This window comes from Salmo salar, chromosome 18, assembly GCF_965601325.2.
Source record: "Salmo salar chromosome 18, fSalSal1, whole genome shotgun sequence".
Classification (NCBI taxonomy): Eukaryota; Metazoa; Chordata; class Actinopteri; order Salmoniformes; family Salmonidae; genus Salmo; species Salmo salar.
Genome location: NC_138308.1, coordinates 83,751,719 through 83,772,752, shown reverse-complemented (window position 1 = coordinate 83,772,752; position 21,034 = coordinate 83,751,719). Strand labels below are relative to the sequence as shown.

The 21,034-nt window shown below is 40.2% G+C and overlaps 1 pseudogene across 1 annotated transcript in view; it reads left to right on the top strand.

The window, feature by feature from the left end:
* The window catches only part of LOC106578032 (basement membrane-specific heparan sulfate proteoglycan core protein-like), a 138,340-nt pseudogene that overhangs the window by 81,467 nt on the left and 35,839 nt on the right, over window positions 1-21,034 (top strand). The gene's annotated exons all lie outside the window — the stretch shown is intronic.

Sequence of the window (21,034 nt, the reverse complement as noted above, 5' to 3'; positions counted from 1 at the left end):
CCCAAAATAATATATATATATATATATATATATATATATATATATATATATATATATATATATATATATATATATATATATACAGTGGGGGGGAAAGTATTTGATCCCCTGCTGATTTTGTATGTTTGCCCACTGATGAAGAAAGGATCAGTCTATAATTTTAATGGTAGGTTTATTTGAACAGTGAGAGACAGAATAACAACAAAAAAATCCAGAAAAACACATGTCAAAAATGTTATAAATTGATTTGCATTTTAATGAGGAAAATAAGTATTTGACCCCCTCTCAATCAGAAAGATTTCTGTCTCCCAGGTGTCTTTTATACAGGTAACGAGCTGAGGTTAGGAGCACACTCTTAAAGGGAGTGCTCCTAACCGCAGATTGTTACCTGTAAAAAAGACACCTGTCCACAGAAGCAATCAATCAGATCCCAAACTCTCCACCATGGCCAAAACCAAAGAGCTCTCCAAGGATGTCAGGGACAAGATTGTAGACCTACACAAGGCTGGAATGGGCTACAAGACCATCGCCAAGCAGCTTAGTGAGAAGGTGACAACAGTTGGTGCGATTATTCGCCAATGGAAGAAACACAAAAGAACTGTCAATATCCCTCCACCTGGGGTTCCAATGCAAGATCTCACCTCGTGGGGTTGCAATGATCATGAGAACGATGAGGAATCAGCCCAGAACTACACGGGAGGATCTTGTCAATGATCTCAAGGCAGCCGGGACCATAGTCACCAAGAAAACAATTGGTAACACACTACGCCGTGAAGGACTGAAATCCTGCAGCGCCTGCAAGGTCCCCCTGCTCAAGAATAATTATACATGCCTGTCTGAAGTTTGCCAATGAACATCTGAATGATTCAGAGGACAACTGGTAAAAGTGCTGTGGTCAGATGAGACCAAAATGGAGCTCTTTGGCATCAACTCAACTCGCCGTGTTTGGAGGAGGTGGAATGCTGCCTTTGACCCCAAGAACACCATCTCTACCGTCAAACATGGAGGTGGAAACATTATGCTTTGGGGGTGTTTTTCTGCAAAGGGGACAGGACAACTTCACCTCATCAAAGGGACGATGGACAGGGCCATGGACCATCAAATGTTGGGTAAGAACATCCTTCTCTCAGCCAGGGCATTGAAAATGGGTCATGGATGTGTATTCCAGCATGACAATGACCCAAAACACACGGCCAAGGCAACAAAGGAGTGGCTCAAGAAGACGCACATTAAGGTCCTGGAGTGGCCTAGCCAGTCTCCAGACCTTAATCCCATAGAAAATCTGTGGAGGGAGCTGAAGGTTCGAGTTGCCAAACGTTAGCCTCGAAACCTTAATGACTTGGAGAAGATCTGCACAGAAGAGTGTGACAAAATCCCTCCTGAGATGTGTGCAAACCTGGTGGCCAACTACAAGAAACGTCTGACCTCTGTGATTGCCATCAAGGGTTTTGCCACCAAGTACTAAGTTATGTTTTGCAGAGGGGTCAAATACTTATTTCCCTCATTAAAATGCAAATAATTTTCAAACATTTTTGACATTAGTTTTTCTGGATTTTTTTGTTGTTATTCTGTCTCTCACTGTTCAAATAAACCTACCATTCAAATTATAGACTGATCATTTCTTTGTAAGTTGGCAAACGTACAAAATCAGCAGGGGATCAAATACTTTTTCCCCCCACTGTATATACACACACACAGTTGACGTCAGAAATTTAAATACAACTCAGCCAAATACATTTAAACTCAGTTTTTCACAATTCCTGACATTTAATCCTAGTAACAATCCCCTGTCGTAGGTCAGTTAGGATCACCACTTTATTTTAAGAACGTAAAATGTCAGAATAATAGTAGAGAGAATGATTTATTTCAGCTTTTATTTCTTTCATCACATTCCCAGTAGGTCAGAAGTTTATATAAACTCTAATAGTATTTGGTAGCATTGCCTTTAAATTGTTTAACTTGGGTCAAATGTTTCGGGTAGCCTTCCACACATTTCCCACAATAAGTTGGGTGAATTTTGGCCCATTCCTCCTGATAGAGCTAGTTTGAGTCAGTTTTGTAGGCCTCCTTGCTCGCACAAGCATTTTCAGTTCTGCCCACAAATGTTCTTTAGGATTGAGGTCAAGGCTTTGTGATGGCCACTCCAATACCTTGACTTTGTTGTCCTTAAGCCATTTTGCTACAACTTTGGAAGTATGCTTGGGGTCATTGTCCATTTGGAAGACCTACTTGCGACCAAGCTTTACCTTCCTGACTGATGTCTTGAGATGTTGCTTCAATATATCCACATAATTTTCCCGCCTCATGATGCCATCTATTTTGTGAAGCGCACCAGTCCCTCCTGCAGCAAAGCACCCCCAAACCATGACGCTGCCACTATGTTCTTCACAGTTGGGATGGTGTTCTTCGGCTTGCAAGCCTCCCCCTTTTTTCTGCAAACATAACGACGGTCATTGTGGCCAAACAGTTCTATTTTTGTTTCATCAGACCAGAGGACATTTCTCCAAAAAGCACTATCTTTGTACCCATGTGCAGTTGCAAACCGTAGCCTGGCTTTTTTATGGTGGTTTTGGAGCAGTGGCTTCTTCCTTGCTGAGTGGCCTTTCAGGTTATGTCGATATAGGACTCGTTTTACTGTGGCTATAGATACTTTTGTACCTGTTTCCTCCAGCATCTTCACAAAGTCCTTTGCTGTTGTTCTGGTATTGATTTGCACTTTTCGCACCAAAGTACATTCATCTCTAGGAGACAGAACGCGTCTCCTTTCTGAGCGGTATGACGGCTGCGTTGTCCCATGGTGTTTATACTTGCATACTATTGTTTGTACAGATGAACGTGGTACCTTCAGGAGTTTGGAAATTGCTCCCAATGATGAACCAGACCTGTGGAGGTCTACCATTTTTTTCTGAGGCTGATTTCTTTTGATTTTCCCATGATGTCAAGCAAAGAGGTACTGAGTTTGAAGGTAGGCCTTGAAATACATCCACAGGTACACCTCCAATTGACTCAAATGGTGTCAATTAGACTATCAGAAGCTTCTACAGCCATAAAATAATTTTCTGGAATTTTCCAAGCTGTTTAAAGTCACAGTCAACTTATTGTATGTAAAATTCTGACCAACTGGAATTGTGATACAGTGAATTATAAGTGCAATAATCTGCTCAAAGTAGATTGCCAAACTTTTAGTTTGTTAACAAGAAATTTGTGGAGTGGTTGAAAAACAAGTTTTAATGACTCCAACCTAAGTGTATGTAAACTTCCGACTTCAATTGTTGTGTGTGTGTGTATATATATAAATATAATATTATTCTTATTATATATATTTTTGGGCTAAAAATGTGGGGCCAAAACAGGTGGGGCTCAGCCCCACCTGCCCTGAATGACGGGTCGCCACTGTGTATGTTAACATGGAAGAACTGAGTCATTTTCAGCTTCCAGGAGTTGTGTACAGATCCTTGCGACATGGGGCCTTGCATTATCATGCTGAAGAATCAGGTGATGCTGGTGGATGAATGGCATGATAATGGGACTCAGGATGGGTCACAGTATCTTTTATTTAACATTTAACATTTATTTAACTAGGCAAGTCAGTTAAGAATAAATTATATTTATTATATTATAAATTGATTTTGGGAAAGATGAACGGAGCAAAGTACAGAGAGATCCTTGATGAAAATCTGCTCCAGAGCGCTCAGGACCTCAGACTGGGGTGAAGGTTCACCATCCTACAGGACATCGACCCTAAGCACACAGCCAAGACGATGCAGGAGTGGCTCCGGAACAAGTCTTTGAAAGTCCTTGAGTGGCCCAGCCAGAGCCAGGACTTGAACCCGATCAAACATCTCTGGAGAGACCTGAAAAGAGTGTGCATAGCTGTCATCAAGGCAAAAGGTGAGTATTTTGAAGAATCTAAAATGTTAAATATATTTTTATTTGTTGATCACTTTTTTGGTTACTACATGATTCCATATGTGTTATTTCATAGTTTGTCTTCACTAATATTCTACAACGTTGAAAATAGTAAAAAAAATAAAGAACAATTGTGGAATGAGTAGGTGTGTCCAAACTTTTGACTGGTACTGTATATATATATATATATATATATATATATATATATATATATATATATATATATATACCCTAACCCTAACCCATTTGTGAAAATGTCTAAAAATCTGTTTTTGCTTTGTCATTATGGGGCATTGTGTGTAGATATTTTTTTTCCTTATCAACTTAATAAAATTTGAATAAACCTGTAACGTAACAAAATGTGGTGTGAGGATTGCATTGTGAAAAGAAATAACTTGAAATGAACATGCATTGCGAGGTGAAATATGTATGTCTAGATGAAACACTGATTAAGTCTGGTGAAAAAGTGACTGGGTGATTGTATCATGACACAAGGCGAGACCCAGATGCAGACACAGGAGGCAGAGTTTAAGATGTTTAATAAACCAAAAAGGAGTTGGCAAAAGAATGGTCGTGGACAGGCAAAAGGTCAAAACCAGTTCAGATTCCAGGAGATACAGAGTGGTAGTCAGGCTCGAGGTCAAGGCAGGCAGGTACAGAGTCCAGAACAAGCAACGGCTGTCACAACTTCTGCCGAAGTCGATGCCCCTCCTTATTCGAGTGGTGGTCGACGTCACCGGTCTTCTAGCCATCACTGATCCATTTTTCATTTTCCATTGGTTTTGTCTTGTTTCCTTACACTTCTGGTTCCAATCCTATTCATTACCTGTTGTGTATTTCACCCTCTGTTTCCCCTCATGTCCTTGTCTGAGATTGTGTGTATGTTACTTTGTTTCGTGAATTTTGTAGTAGTGAGCTACGGGTATTGTTGCCCATGTTATTTTATGTTCGTTTGGTTTTGGAGTTTGTTGTTTGTTTATTATTTATTAAAACAACTCCAGTAATACCAAGTTGGTTTCTCCTGCGCCTGACTTCCCTGCCACCTACACACATGACGATGACAATGGTCAAAACTGGGAGGACTAGAAAAGGGAGAATAGCAAAGGCAGGAGTACAGGGAAAACCACTGGTTGACATGGAACATACAAGACTATCTGGCACAGAGTGACAGGAAACACAGGGGAAAATACACTGGGGAAAACAAGCGACACCTGGAGGGGGTGGAGACAATAACGAGGACAGGTGAAACAGATCATGGTGTGACAGATTGTGTGTTGCGCTTGGTGAAAATGTATTTAGAGTTTTGAACCAACTGCCTTTTTGATGATCTGTTTGGAGTTTTTTTTACTACGTTGTAAAAACACTCACACACTTGTTTTTCTATTCTTATGGGGACCTAAAATTAATTTCCATTTAAAATCCCATTTTCCCAAACCCCTAATCCTAAACCAAACCTTAACCCTTACCTTAACCCCTTAACCTAACCCCTAACCCTAATTGCAACCCTAAACCTAGCCCCTCAGCTTAAAATGAAATAAAAATCAAATCACATTTCATTGGTCGCATACACATATTTAGCAGATGTTATTGTGGGTGTAGCAAAATGCTTATGTTCCTAGCTCCAACAGTGCAGTAATATCTAACAATACACGCAAATCTAAAAAGTAAAATAATGGAATTAAGAAATATTAGGATGAGGAATGTCAGAGTTCACCATGTAAATAAATATATGTATGTATACGATGGGATGTATAGACATTATGGACAGTATAGTTAAAGAATATGTAGTATATCTGTAGAATATATAGGATACAATAGTATATGTACAGCAATGCCTTGACTAGAAAACAGTATATACATATAACGTGGGTAAAACAGTATGTAAACATTTTTAAAGTGACCAGTGTTCAATTACTATTTACAGCACATACTGTAGGGCAGGAGTCTTTAACTAAATAGCCTTTGTACTCATGGGGAATGTCCCCACAAGGGAGAATTGTCCTTGTTTTACTATTCTTGTGGGGAATATTGTGGACTTCATGTCTCCAATACTATAGAAGAACTAGACAACACACAAACACACCACAAACTGTCAGACCACTTGAAACCTTTACAACTATCTTAAAGGAAACTGCATTTTGAACCTCAGCCAGAAGAGAAAGAGAAGGAGGTAGAAACCACCGAATGTTTGTTTTAGAACTGTGAGAGATGAAGTCTGGTATCTTACCCTGATCTGTCAACTTCGAGTGACTAAAATACTAAATAATACAACGGTAGCATTTACTCACCTCACTGCTTCCTCAGTCCTCTTAAAGCTGTTTATAACTCAATGGGGGACTCCTGATGTGTGAAGTGTCAAATGAAATCATATAATGCCAGATAACAATGTTTTCACAGATCTGTACTCTACTTTCTTTTTGCTATCTTAAGCATTCTGCTATCCCACATCTTAAAGCTAGTTCCTGTATGTCTGGTGCATCAGTAGCCCCGTTTATACCTGCCGCTTACATGTGTCCGTTGTCCTGATTCTGTCTTGATCTTGTCCTGATCTTGCCAGTTTATATTTATAGGATCAAAATCAGTTCACAATGAGTAATTTAATCATTTACACCTGCATTCAGAATGAGGACAAAACCAGGACAAAGGACATGTTAGAACCAGGTATAAATGTGGCTAGTGTTAGAATGTGAAAGCAATTTGCGATTAATTTGCAAACATTTTATTTTTTACCAGTTCCACTTTGAGGTAATCCGACCATAACGTTCGTCTGATGATTGTTGAACACATGAGATGTATTACTAAACAATCTCATGACAGACCTCACTATTGACATTGAGTTGCTAAACCCTTCTGCTGCTTTCCGGTCGAATTGGACCAATTTACAAGTTCGCTCTCTGAAAAATGTATTTCATTTAATCTGATTGTCATAAGGTCCAATGGCTTTGTCCACACAAGGCATCTGAACACACAAAATACATTTTGATGATTTTCATTACATTTTGGGTGTTTCATTTAACTTTTGTACACCTGTTGTGTTCCCGGTCAAAAATGACCGGTCATTAGAAATTAATGGGTGAGACTACAATTAGTGTATACATTGAGTTCAGGCACATGCTCATTCATCAGATGGACACACTTCATCTTCCAGACCCCCACATGCATGTGTGTTTGAGCACACACACACCTCACTCCCCTTCTTGGCTTCCATGGCAACCCCCAAGGGAACCTTTCCCCAATAGAAACTTTCCCCCACGGGAACCACACCTGTTGGCATTCTCACAAATAATCGCAACATTGTTTCAATAACATATAGAACTTTTCTCGCAGCTCTGGTATATAAAGCCTTTTTGAGGCCTTGCTCACAATTCATTCTGTGGCAGCACAATGACCAAACGATATACTGTATGTGATAATGTTGATCATATCTTTGATCATGACACTGGTGAGGAGGAGAGAGTCCTTGTTAAACTTTGACACAAAGTAGTCTGTCATACATAGCACAGTATGTTTCATCTGAGTATTTGTCATAGTGAAAATAATCCATACATGATGATTTTTTTATTCTAAGTTGTAAGAGCTCAGGTCAATGAGGCCTACATGCCATAAATAGCAAATAGAAGTTCAAAATGTGTAATGTTCACAAGAACTTAAGTTGATAAAAATATCTAATACAACATTAGATAATATATGTATTATTATGGATTTATAATCAGCTATAATGGGATGGTCATTTTGGACCGGGAACACAGAGGGTTAAATGACCTCTTCCTTTAAATCAACATTAACAACACAATTAATTACAGAATGAAAGACTATCTTTGTCAGGCCATAATATATTTCTCAAACTAGATAGCACAGCTTTAAATATCTGACTTTGTGATGAGAATGAGATATTGGACATTTCTAAAACAATTTGTAAATGCTGAAATTAGAGACAATGTCTAAACATTGTTAACAGCTGTAAATAGTTAATGAGTAGTTTAGATGCATCGTTAAATCTATGGTTGGGGTGAGGGTGTATAGCTCTCATTTAAAGTGCGAGAGGGACTGCGACAAGAAACTGAAAACCTCTTCCTGTTGACTGATTCTGTGCTGAGAAGAGCAGGTGGTTGTTCTCAGGTGTGAAGATCTTCTGAATCACTGTATTTCCATGGCAAGAAATTATCAACTTTTTCAGGCCTACAGTTCATATCATAACATGGAACTTAATCATTTCCTGGATGATATTGACTCATATGATTAATCTCTCCAATAACAATAAAAATCCCTGCATGTTTCCTTCATGGAAGTGGGGGCTTTGACAGAGATGTGTGTGGGGGGGGGGGGGGGGGGGGGTTGTTAGAATTTAAATACCCCTTCAGGTTTCCAATTTCTTAACTACAGTTTTGTAGGGACTTCATTTGACAGAGGTGGACCAAAACAGAGCTGTTGAAAATCTTCACATTTATTAAAACAGACCCTTCATAGTATATTAGCTGTTAGGATGATGAGGTTCCAGTATTACAGATGGGCCCTGACCTAGCCAACACCTTGTAAACTATCACAGACACTGGGCGCGATCAGCAGAACGCAACGTTTAGGAATGTTAAATAAGAAATATAATTTGTAGAACAAAGAGGCTTCTCTTTCATGTAGAAAATAAGTAAATTGTGGCATTTCTGTCTGCAACATTCCAACGTTTGACTACTGAACGTGGCCCTGATGAACCAAACCCTCTGACCTACACAGCTCTGACCGGCATGACAAAATACATTTACTGGCACCATAGCCTGGAGCAGCATGCGCATACCGATAGGACACATGGGGATTGATTAGCTCTGTTTGTACCAACAAAACTGTGGTTATATGTAGAGACCAGACAACAAAGGTTAAATCAAACCTCTAAACTTGATAAATCAACATATCCCCAAGCAACTGGGAGAGTGTGAGTGATCAGTTTTGTACAACAGCGAACCAATCAGTTTGTAAAACAGCGCAGCGACACGAATCCGACAAGTAATATTTTTCCCTAAAAGGAAAAGACAAAGAGCAACTTGGAGACATAAATGCAAGTAATAAACAGTTCAATGCTATCCAGGAAAACATAGCTAAAATAATCTCAATGCACAACAAAACAAACAAACTGCTACAATCTGTTGTTAAAAAAGTAAATTTGCTCGAAAAGAAAGTAGAGGCTATCGCGTCAGACGTGCACAAACAAGGCATGTGCAGGAACGAACACGTCAACAAAATTAGCCTTTTGGAAACAAAGTTGCAGACTTGAGAAGATGAATTGGTCCAGCAAGAAAACAGAATGAGATGAAAAAACATGAGAATATTGTCTTTACCAGAAGACTAGGAAAAATGAGACCTTTCCAGCTACTTGGTCGAACAGATATCAGAGAAACTTGAAATGGGTATAACACCAGAAGATCTTGAACCATGCCAAAGGATTGGGGTGAAACAGAATAACACTGAATACCCAGCATGGTAATCTTCAAACTATGGAACTACCAAACCAAAGCCAACATTCTGAAGGCACAAGGGGGAAAGGAGATCAAAATCCAAGGCCAGACCATTCGAGTCATCCGGTATCTGTTTGCTAAGCTGAGAAAAAGACGCAAGGAATACCTTCTAATCAGTCGCTGGACAAAGAGGGGATTAAATCTCAGCTTTGCTTCCCAGCAGTGTTGTGGGTATGGAAGGGAACGCAAAGGATGGAATTCACAAGTGCTGATGAAGCCCTAACTAAGCTGCAATAAACCTTTCCAGTCAAAGTCCTACAAACACTGCGCGTAATTGAGATCTCCACGGGCAAAGTAGAGTCCCCTGCACTGAGAAGATGATGAAGTGGGAAAAAGCGATGAGCACACTGTGGGCTACATACAGTGAGGCCTGAGACCAGCTTTATTGTAAGTTGAGACAATATTCTTTCATTTACATTTACATTTAAGTCATTTAGCAGACGCTCTTATCCAGAGCGACTTACAAATTGGTGCATTCACCTTATAATATCCAGTGGAACAACCACTTTACAATAGTGCATCTAAATCTTTTAAGGGGGGGTTAGAAGGATTACTTTATCCTATCCCAGGTATTCCTTAAAGAGGTGGGGTTTCAGGTGTCTCCGGAAGGTGGTGATTGACTCCGCTGTCCTGGCGTCGTGAGGGAGCTTGTTCCACCATTGGGGTGCCAGAGCAGCGAACAGTTTTGACTGGGCTGAGCGGGAACTGTGCTTCCTCAGAGGTAGGGAGGCGAGCAGGCCAGAGGTGGATGAACGCAGTGCCCTTGTTTGGGTGTAGGGCCTGATCAGAGCCTGAAGGTACGGAGGTGCCGTTCCCCTCACAGCTCCGTAGGCAAGCACCATGGTCTTGTAGCGGATGCGAGCTTCAACTGGAAGCCAGTGGAGAGAGCGGAGGAGCGGGGTGACGTGAGAGAACTTGGGAAGGTTGAACACCAGACGGGCTGCGGCGTTCTGGATGAGTTGTAGGGGTTTAATGGCACAGTCAGGGAGCCCAGCCAACAACGAGTTGCAGTAATCCAGACGGGAGATGACAAGTGCCTGGATTAGGACCTGCGCCGCTTCTTGTGTGAGGCAGGGTCGTACTCTGCGAATGTTGTAGAGCATGAACCTACAGGATCGGGTCACCGCCTTGATGTTAGTGGAGAACGACAGGGTGTTGTCCAGGGTCACGCCGAGGCTCTTAGCACTCTGGGAGGAGGACACAAGGGAGTTGTCAACCGTGATGGCGAGATCATGGAACGGGCAGTCCTTCCCCGGGAGGAAGAGCAGCTCCGTCTTGCCGAGGTTCAGCTTGAGGTGGTGATCCATCATCCACACTGATATGTCTGCCAGACATGCAGAGATGCGATTCGCCACCCGCTCCCCCCAATACAATCTATACTCTTCTTTCCCCAAGTAACTGTTCTTCTCTTATGGAGTAATGATAGAAGTAGCTGATGCCAATGGGCTACATGGACACTGACAAGACAATTCAAAAAGGGAAATATAAGATATTTGTCAATAACTGTTCTATGGATGTGTGTTCTCCATTTACAATGACATAATCCACAGACTGTTACTACATTAGAAGTGGAGTTTATTGAGGGTGAAAAACCTAGCAGCGATGCAGTTCTTGACACAAACCGGTGTGCCTGGCACCTACTACCAAACCCCGTTCAAAGGCACTTCAATATTTTGTCTTGCCCATTCACCCTCTGAATGGCACACATACACAATGTCTCAATTGTATCAAGGCTTAAACATCCTTCTTTAACCTGTCTGGGATAGGGGGCAGTATTTTCACGGCCGTATAAAAAACGTACCTGATTTAAACTGGTTACTACTCTTGCCCAGAAACGAGAATATGCATATTATTAGTATATTTGGATAGAAAACACTCTAAAGTTTCTAGAACTGTTTGAATGGTGTCTGTGAGTATAACAGAACTCATATGTAGTGGATAGAATTTGTAGTCCTTCTGTTGCTTCTCTATCAAAACTACAGTATCTGAGCTGTTATGTGACACTTTCTAAGGCTTCCATTGGCTCTCTAAAGCGTTCAGAAAGCGGATTGAGGCGTCTTCTGTCTCTGGGCAAAGTATAGCAACTCAGTTTGTCAGTGGCCTGCCTGGTGACTCAGAGATTGGAGATGCGTGGTCCCGCGAGAATGCTGTTTTTCTTTCCCTCTTTGAATGAATACACTATTGTCCGGTTGGAATATTATCGCTATTTAATGAGAAAATAACATAAAAATTGATTTTAAACAGCGTTTGACATGTTTCTAAGAACGCTAATGGAACATTTTTACTTTTCTTATCTCGATATGCGCTCGCGCATTACCCTTTGGTTAGTGACCTGAACGCACGAACAAAACTGAGGTATTTCGGCATAACTATGGATTATTTGGAACAAAAACAACATTTCTTCTGGAAGTAGCAGTCCTGGGAGTGCATTCTGATGAAGAACAGCAAAGGTAATACAATTTTTCTAATAGTAATTCTGAGTTTACTGAGCCCCGAAGTTGGCGGGTGTCTGAATAGCTAGCCTTGATGACCGAGCTATGTACTCAGAATATTGCAAAATGTGCTTTCGCCGAAAAGCTATTTTAAAATCTGACATAGTGATTGCATAAAGGAGTTCTGTATCTGTAATTCTTAAAATAATTGTTATGTATTTTGTCAACGTTTATGATGAGTAATTTAGTAAATTCACCGGTTGTTTTGGGTGGGAATGCTAGTTCTGAGCATCACATGCTAATGTAAAAAGCTGGGTTTTGATATAAATATGAACTTGATTGAACAAAACATGCATGTATTGTATAACATAATGTCCTAGGAGTGTCATCTGATGAAGATCATCAAAGGTTAGTGCTGCATTTAGCTGTGTTTTGGGTTTATGTGACATATGCTTGCTTGGAAAATGGCTATGTACTCTCCTAACAATCTAATGTTTTGCTTTCGCTGTAAAGCCTTTTTGAAATCGGACAATGTGGTTAAAATAAAGAGAGTCTTGTCTTTAAAATGGTGTAAAATAGTCATATGTTTGAAAATCGAAATTATTGCATTTTTTGAGGTTTTGTAATTCGCGCCACGCTCTTCCATTGGATATTGGCGAGGTGTTCCGCTAGCGGAACATCTAGCCTCAACAGGTTTTAATACCCGCTACTCAAAGTGCTCTGAACAAATTAAGGGAATCATTCAAACATTGGCACATTCTAAGATCCGGTAATGTGTTTTCAGACCCTGCCTTGGTCGTGTTCTCGCGGGGCAGAAATTTCACCTGTGAATATTCTTTTTCTTCAACTTTACATGTGACATTTCACAAAATAAAATCTATTTCCTATGTTATTGATATTCAGCTAAAGTATGACTCTACCTGGGATTTAAGATTTACAGACCTGCTATGCCACAAAGTCTATAGCTGTCACGCCCGTTGTTGGAATGAGACCAAGGTGCAGCGTACTTAGAGTTCCACATATTTAATAAATATAAAACTCACCAAAAACAATACAGAAGAAAACGAAACGTGACGTTCTGGGCTGCTCACAGGCAGCTACACAAAAACAAGATCCCACAATCACAGGTGGGAAAAAGGCCTGCCTAAGTATGATCCCCAATCAGAGACAACGATAAACAGCTGCCTCTGATTGGGAACCATACTAGGCCAAAAAGAAATGGAAACATAGATATGCCCACCCAATTCACACCCTGACCTAACAAAATATAGAATAAAAAAGGCTCTCTAAGGTCAGGGCGTGACAGTAGCATACCCAAACATGTTCAATACCTACTTTATAAATCATCTCTGCACTTAAAGTAGCAAAAAAGGTCCATCTAGACTGCTATTTTAATTATCAGTAATTCTGACTATTCTGTCATCATTGATTTAATTGACTGGATTCAGTAATTTGAGGGTTTTCTGTTTAGTTGTCTAATGTTGGTGGGGCATATTATTCTGTTTTAATGTTACTCCTGAATCACTAGGATAAATATAATAGGTTTTATTGAGTATATTTTAAACAAAGCTGAGATTTACTTTGAAGTCCTAAATGTAGGAAAACAGTTGAAATGACTTATTGACACAGACATGGTGAAGTAGCAGGATGATCAGAATGCAGTGAACCAAGAGGTTGTGAGTTAAAATCCCAGGTAAGGACATATTGAATAATAATTACTGTATAAACATGCACAATATAGTAACGTAGTATGTCAAATACACTGTATATACAAAGTGTGTTGACACCCCTTCAAATTAGTGGATTCAACTTTTTCAGCCACACCCGTTGCTGACTGGTGTATAAAATTGAGCACACAGTCATGCAATCTCCATAGACAAACATTGGCAGGTGAATGGCATTACTGAAAAGCTCAGTGACTTTCAAATTGGCACCGTCAAAGGATGCTACCATTCCAACATGTCAGTTCGTAAAATTTCTGCCCTGCTAGAGCTGCCCCAGTCAACTGTAAGTGCTGTTATTGTGAAGTGGAAACGTCTAGGAGCAACAACCGCTCAGCCGCGTAGTGGTTACCCACACAAGCTCACAGAACAGGACTGCTGAGTGCTGAAGCGCATAGCGTGTCAAAATGTTGGTTGCAACACTCACTACTGAGTTCACTCTCACACACAGTGCTGCGAAATGCAACACCTGAAAACTGAAAACTGAAAACTACACCCCTCACCCTGACCACAGATTATAACGTCTTCTTATCCTTGGGGTCGGGGCTCCATGTGGGGTCCCCTGAAAATGAAATGTTTTCCCCTAAAAAAACGATCTGTTATTTTATCAAACAAATGAATAACTTTTTATCTTCAAATGGGTGTAGAATACACAATTTTACTGTTAACTAAATTACCTCTTACAGTACTAGATTGCATTTTTATGTAATTATGTGTAGGGACAGCCTGCGGGACCTAAAATGTAATATGAAAACAGTTAACCTCTTACATCTACACGTTCCGCTAGCGGAACCCCGTTGCGCCAGCGGAACCCCTAGCCAACAGCCAATGGGGTCGCGTGGCGTAAAATACAAAATCCTCAAAAAATCTATAATTTAAATTTTTCAAACATATGACTATTTTACACCATTTGAAAGATAAGACTCTCGTTAATCCAACCACATTGTCCGATTTCAAAAAGGCTTTACAGCGAAAGCAAAACATTAGATTATGTCAGGAGAGTACCCATCCAAAAATAATCACACAGCCATTTTCAAAGCAAGCATATATGTCACAAAAACCCAAAACACAGCTAAATGCAGCACTAACCTTTGATGATCTTCATCAGATGACACTCCTAGGACATTATGTTATACAATACATGCATGTTTTGTTCAATCAAGTTCATATTTATATCAAAAACCAGCCTTTTACATTAGCATGTGATGTTCAGAACTAGCATACCCACTGAAAACTTCCGGTGAATTTACTAAATTACTCATGATAAACGTTGACAAAATACATAACAATGATTTTAAGAATTATAGATACAGAACTCCTTTATGCAATCGTGTCAGATTTTAAAATAGCTTTTCGGCAAAAGCACATTTTGTAATATTCTGAGTACATAGCTCGGCCATCACGGCTAGCTATTCAGACACCCACCAATGTCGGGGCTCACAAAACTCAGAATTACTTAAAAAAAATTGGATTACCTTTGCTGTTCTTCATCAGAATGCACTCCCAGGACTTCGACAAAAAAATGTTGTTTTGGTTCCAAATAATCTATAGTTATATCCAAATAGCTCCGTTTTGTTCGTGCGTTCAGGTCACTATCCAAAGGGCGACGCACGAGCGCATTTCGTGACAAAAAAAAATCAAAATGTTCCTTTAACATACTTAGAAGCATGTGAAACGCTGTTTAAAATCAATTTTTATGATATTTTTCTCGTAAAATAGCAATAATATTCCAACCGGGCAACGTTGTATTCAATCAAAGAGAGAAAGAAAAACATGGTGAGTTCTCGTGACCGCGCATCTCCAGTATCAGTGTCCCCAGGCTGACCACTTACAAACTCTGCTCCTATTCTTTGCCCAGAGACATCAGACACCCCATTCCACTTTCTGGCGCCTTTAGAGAGCCAATGGTAGCCTTAGAAAGTGTCATGTTACAGCACAGATGCTGTAATTTTGATAGAGATGTAACAGAAGGACAACAAATGGTCAGACAGGGCACTTCCAGCATGGAATCTTCTCAGGTTTTGGCCTGCCATATGAGTTCTGTTATACTCACAGACACCATTCAAACAGTTTTAGAAACTTTAGAGTGTTTTCTATCCAAATCTACTCATTATGTTGGTTTGGTTCCAAATAATCCATAGTTATATCCAAATAGCGGCGTTTTGTTCGTGCGTTCAAGACACTATCTGAAGGGTGACGAAGGGTGACACGCGGACGCGTATCGTGACAAAAAAATTCTAAATATTCCATTACCGTACTTCAAAGCATGTCAAATGCTGTTTAAAATCAATTTTTATGCGATTTTTCTCGTGAATGAAAAAAGGAAATCGCACACTGTTCTTGATAGTATCACTGATATTTAATAAGCTTACGTATCGGCCTAACGGCCTTCGTCAGAGCTTTTGTGAATTTTCTGAAAACAGCACCTCTATGTAGACCTAGCCCCACCCACATCCGTTCCACGTATGGAAAGGGGTTGGAGGCAAAGGAAAAATAAATAAGTGCTACCAAACATAACAATATGCATTTCACAAATATTACAAAAGTGTATAGACAAGACGTACCGAACACGTCCATAAAATCACAACGAGGACCTAGCAAGTATTCATAAATCATTGGGTACATCATACGAAAAAACAAAGTAATCTTAAATAGGAACATATTTTAAATTCACAACATAACATACATAGGCATTTCATCATTAAGTCCTTTAGGAAATAATGTCTGGAGGGTGAAAATCCAGAGTATTATTAATATCACCTCCCCTGTCTGATATCTTGACTTTCTCTATACCTCGTAAAATAGCAATAATATTCCGACCGGGAAACCGTGTTTTCGTTCAAAGACTCAAAGTTGAAAATGGAGTCGTCTCGTGCACGCACGCACCCGTCTCATTGTTCTCAGATCGACCACTTACCAAATGCGCTACTGTTTTTTAGCCAGAGACTACAAAGTCATCATTCAACGTTCTGGCACCTTCTGAGAGCCTATGGGAGCCTTAGAAAATGTCACGTTACAGCAGAGATCCTTTGTTTTGGATAGAGATGACAAAGAAGGCCAAGAAATAGTCAGACAGGGTACTTCCTGTACAGAATCTTCTCAGGTTTTGGCCTGCCATTTGAGTTCTGTTATACTCACACACACCATTCAAACAGTTTTAGAAACTTTGGAGTGTTTTCTATCCAAAGCTAATAATTATATGCATATTCTAGTTTCTGGGCAGGAGTAGTAACCAGATTAAATCGGGTACGTTTTTTATCCGGACGTGAAAATACTGCCCCCTATCCCAAAGAAGTTAACCAGAGAATATAATTTTTCCAAGTCGGGTCCCCTGCATTTTCTAGTGTCAATTTGGGGTCGTGCTCAGTAAAAGTTTGGGAACCCCTGTAGTAACCAGTTTAGACACAACTGTTTAGACATTGTCTCTAATTATTCACATCCTTTGCTATGAGACTTGAAATTGAGCTCAGGTGCATCCTGTTTCCATTGATCATCCTTGATATGTTTCTACAACTTGATTGGAGTCCACCTGTGGTAAATTCAATTGATTGGACATGATTTGGAAAGGTACACACCTGTCAATTTAAGGTCCCATAGTTGACAGCGCATGTCACAGTAAACACCAAGCCATGGCGTCAAAGGAATTGTCCATAGAGTTCCGAGACAGGATTGTGTCAAGGCACCGAGCTGGGGAAGGGTACAAACCAATTTCTGCAGCATTAAAGGTCCCCAAGAACACAGTGGACTCATGCATTCTTAAGAGGGATGATTCTTCCTAGAGGTGGCTGACCGGCCGGCCATACTGAGCAATCGGGGGGAAGGGTCTTGGTCAGGGAGGTGACCAAGAACCCAAAAGTCATTCTGATAGAGCTCCAGAGTTTCTTTATGGAGATGGGAGAAACTTCCAGAAGTACAACCATCTCTGCAGCACTCCACCAATCAGGCCTTTATGGTAGAGTGGCCAGACGGAAGCCAAAAGGCACCTAAAGGACTCTAAGACTATTAGAAACAACATTCTCTGGTCTGATGAAACCAAGATAGAAGACTTTGCCCTGAATGCCAAGCGTCACGTCTGGAGGAAACCTGGTACTATCCATATGGTGAAGCATGGTGGTAGCAGCATCATGCTGTGGGGATGTTTTTCAGTGGCAGAGACTGGGAGGCTAGTCAGGATCGAGCGAAAGATGAACGGAGCAAAGTACAGAGAGATCCTTGATGAACACCTGCTCCAGAGTGCTCAATACCTCAGACTGGGGTGAAGGTTCCCCTTCCAACACAACAACAACTGTAAGCACACAGCCAAGACAACGCATGAGTGGCTTTGAGACAAGTCTTTGAATGTCCTTAAGTGGCCCAGCCAGAGCCCGGACTTGAACCCGATTGAACATCTTTGGAGAGACCTGAAAATAGCTGTGCAGCGATGCTCCCCATCTAACCTGACAGAGCTTGAGAGGATCTGCAGAGAAGAATGGTAGAAACTCCCCAAATACAGGTGTGCCAAGCTTGTAACGTAATATCCATGACTCGAGTCTGTAATCGCTGCCAAAGGTGTTTCAACAAAGTACTAGGGTCTAAATGCTTATGTAAATGTTATATATATATTTTTTAATTCTTAAAACCTGTTTTTGCTTTGTCATTATGGGGTATTGTGTGTAGATTGATCAGGGGGGAAAAAACGATTGAATCCGTTTTAGAATAATGCTGTAACGCAACAAAATGTTGAAAAAGTAAAGGGGTCTGAATACTTTCCGAAAGCGCTGTATATGGGGTGACTCAAAAGACCACGACAGTAACATATATACATTTATTTTAAGAGATTGAACGGGATCTTAAGGACAAACAATGTCTAACATATTGTATGAATTAGATTAATATCATATCAATTGGATTGGTAAGCAATCTTAGGAATAGAAAAACAATTACAGATTCAGGGACCAGTTTTGGATTGTGAGCACTACTTTAAAAAATACTGGCTGATATTATACAAAACGGACAGATTTACTAAATATGGACAGATTTACTAAACGGTGCACCTGTATTTTCCAAAGGGATTAACCATTGAGGACAGAAGAAAAAGGTAAAATAAGAATTGTTAAAGTAAATTGTATATGAACACGTTTTAGCCTGGTTTGTTTTTGGTGTTTTTTCCCTCGCTGATAAAACAGGTGCAACCTCTTCCTCTCTCTTTAGATACCTGGGCTGAAGTCCCTCCAAAAGACCAGTATGGGTTGAAGGGAGGTTCAGTGTGTCTGACTGTAGCAGAACCACCTGAGGAATTTAAAGGACAGATGGAAGTTCAATAGTGCTGTAATAGTTTATGATAAAGAGATCTCTCCTAAATACAAGATGAATGTGGATTATAATCCAGTGAACCACACTCTGTGCATTAAGAATCTGACGGACACAGACAGTGGAATTTACATTGCAAATGCAAAGAAAATAGATTGGACAGATTCAACGTCTTCATACAGACTTAAGGTGTTGGGTGAGTTGTGTGATTTTTTTTTCTTGTGTTTTGGTAGTCGGCTATGTGTTTCTGTTTTGCTTAAAATAGTGAATCTCCTTTTTTGTGTCTTCAACAGTTATGCATGTCAAATGTATCTTTCTTAACTGTATTGGTTGTTGTAGAAGCTGTTTCCATTCCAGCCATGCAGGTGACCTACTCCAACTCAAGTACAGGACTTTGTAACATCACAGTGAATTGTTCAGGCTGGATGTTTTCTGTCTGTGATGGAGGTCAGTGCCCACTGTACCAGGAATCTCTGTCAGTCTCTGAGGTCAACATCACCGTCTCCAGTGGTAATGGATTCATCCAGTGTATCATCAACAATCATGTCAACGCAGAGGCCAAATCACAACGCATGGAGGACATATGTCAGTCTTATTTACTAGCTTCTACCTTCTCTGCATACCTTCTATCCATCTATCATTATACAAATGTATTTATATATCAACAAGGTTTTAACATCATTGTTATTATTATTGTTCTCCAGCAAAATGTTGATTAGCAGTGTGTGTGTGTGTGTGTGTGTGTGTGTGTGTGTGACCTCTCAGATATTGGTCAGAAGAAGGGGAGAGCTGCAGCATCAACAGTTGGCACCATTGTGGGTGGTGATAGTGGTGGATTGTTCTTCATTGTGTTAGTTGGTGTAGGATGGATCATGTCAACCAGAAGACAGTGTAAATAAGAACTGTCAATGCAGGTACTTTCAAGTAATGTAAAAACGAAATAAAATAACAAAAATGTGAGATACAAGGTCTTTCTAGGATGATGGAGGTATTTTTTTATGACGTTTTAAATAATGACTATTTGAATGTTTTTACAGTATGTCTCATCTCCTAACATGTCAACCCAGTGAGCGTTCCACCAGGGGAGATTCTGGAACCACAGAACACAGGGTTTCCTGAGGTAACATCAATCTATGACACTGCAGGGAGACCAGGAGCAGCAGTACCAGCAGTAGCAGGAGGAGAAGAGGGCCAACCAGGGGACAAGTACACCACCAGAAGAGAGGAAAGAACTAAAGTTCCCCCAACAGGCAGATGCATTTTACAGCACTGTGCAGCAACCAGCGGTACAAGATCCCCATCAAGTGGACAAAGCATGGAATAACTTCAACAAACCAGACGGCGAACTGCACAATGGGAGATACATCTGTCTCAGAGTCCCCCTGATGTTACATGTCTGTAGCTAGGCTCCCATTAATTTGTCCAGTGATCTTTAGTCAACATTTAGCAAGTTTGCACAGAAAATAGACGTGACAATAGCGGAGGTCCATAAAGATGGCGGCCTTCATGCACTTAACCACACATTCTTTGTTTTTCTAAGTTCTGAGTATTTTCCATTTCTCTCTGTTAATACTTTGCTGTATGTTGATTAGCACAATATACATGGTTCACTTTTAGCTTCCAGATGCTGTCAATTTGAAAAAGTAGATTGTTCTTATTTATTGGCACATTGAACCATGTTATTTAAAAACTCGATGGATATTGATAAAACAATGTCATATCTGAATTCTGCCATCTTTATGCATGTTCTCCATTACCTGCACGGTGCATTTCCATTCAACTGACTTGAGACGTAATCGGGGGAAAAAAACTATTTTTTTAAATGATTATAGAATTTCAGTTTAGTTCCTGAACTGGACCCAATCAGTCAATCAATCAATTAACCTTTCCAGCAACCATCCAACCAATCAGTCATCTGAGTATATACTTACTTTTTTCTTTAATATATACTGTATGTCTAATTATTAATACTAATATAACTAGAAAGTTATCAATCTATCCATTTCAGTAAGTTATGCAACATCCATCTGGTTGTGTGGATGAACTACTGAAGTAAGACAGTCAATTACAGCTAAAAGCAGAAGGATTTGGGAATAACGTCAACAGACCAGACACAATGTACTGCACAATAGGAGATAAACTACCCTGCTAAACTACCTCTCCATCCCTCTCAGAGACT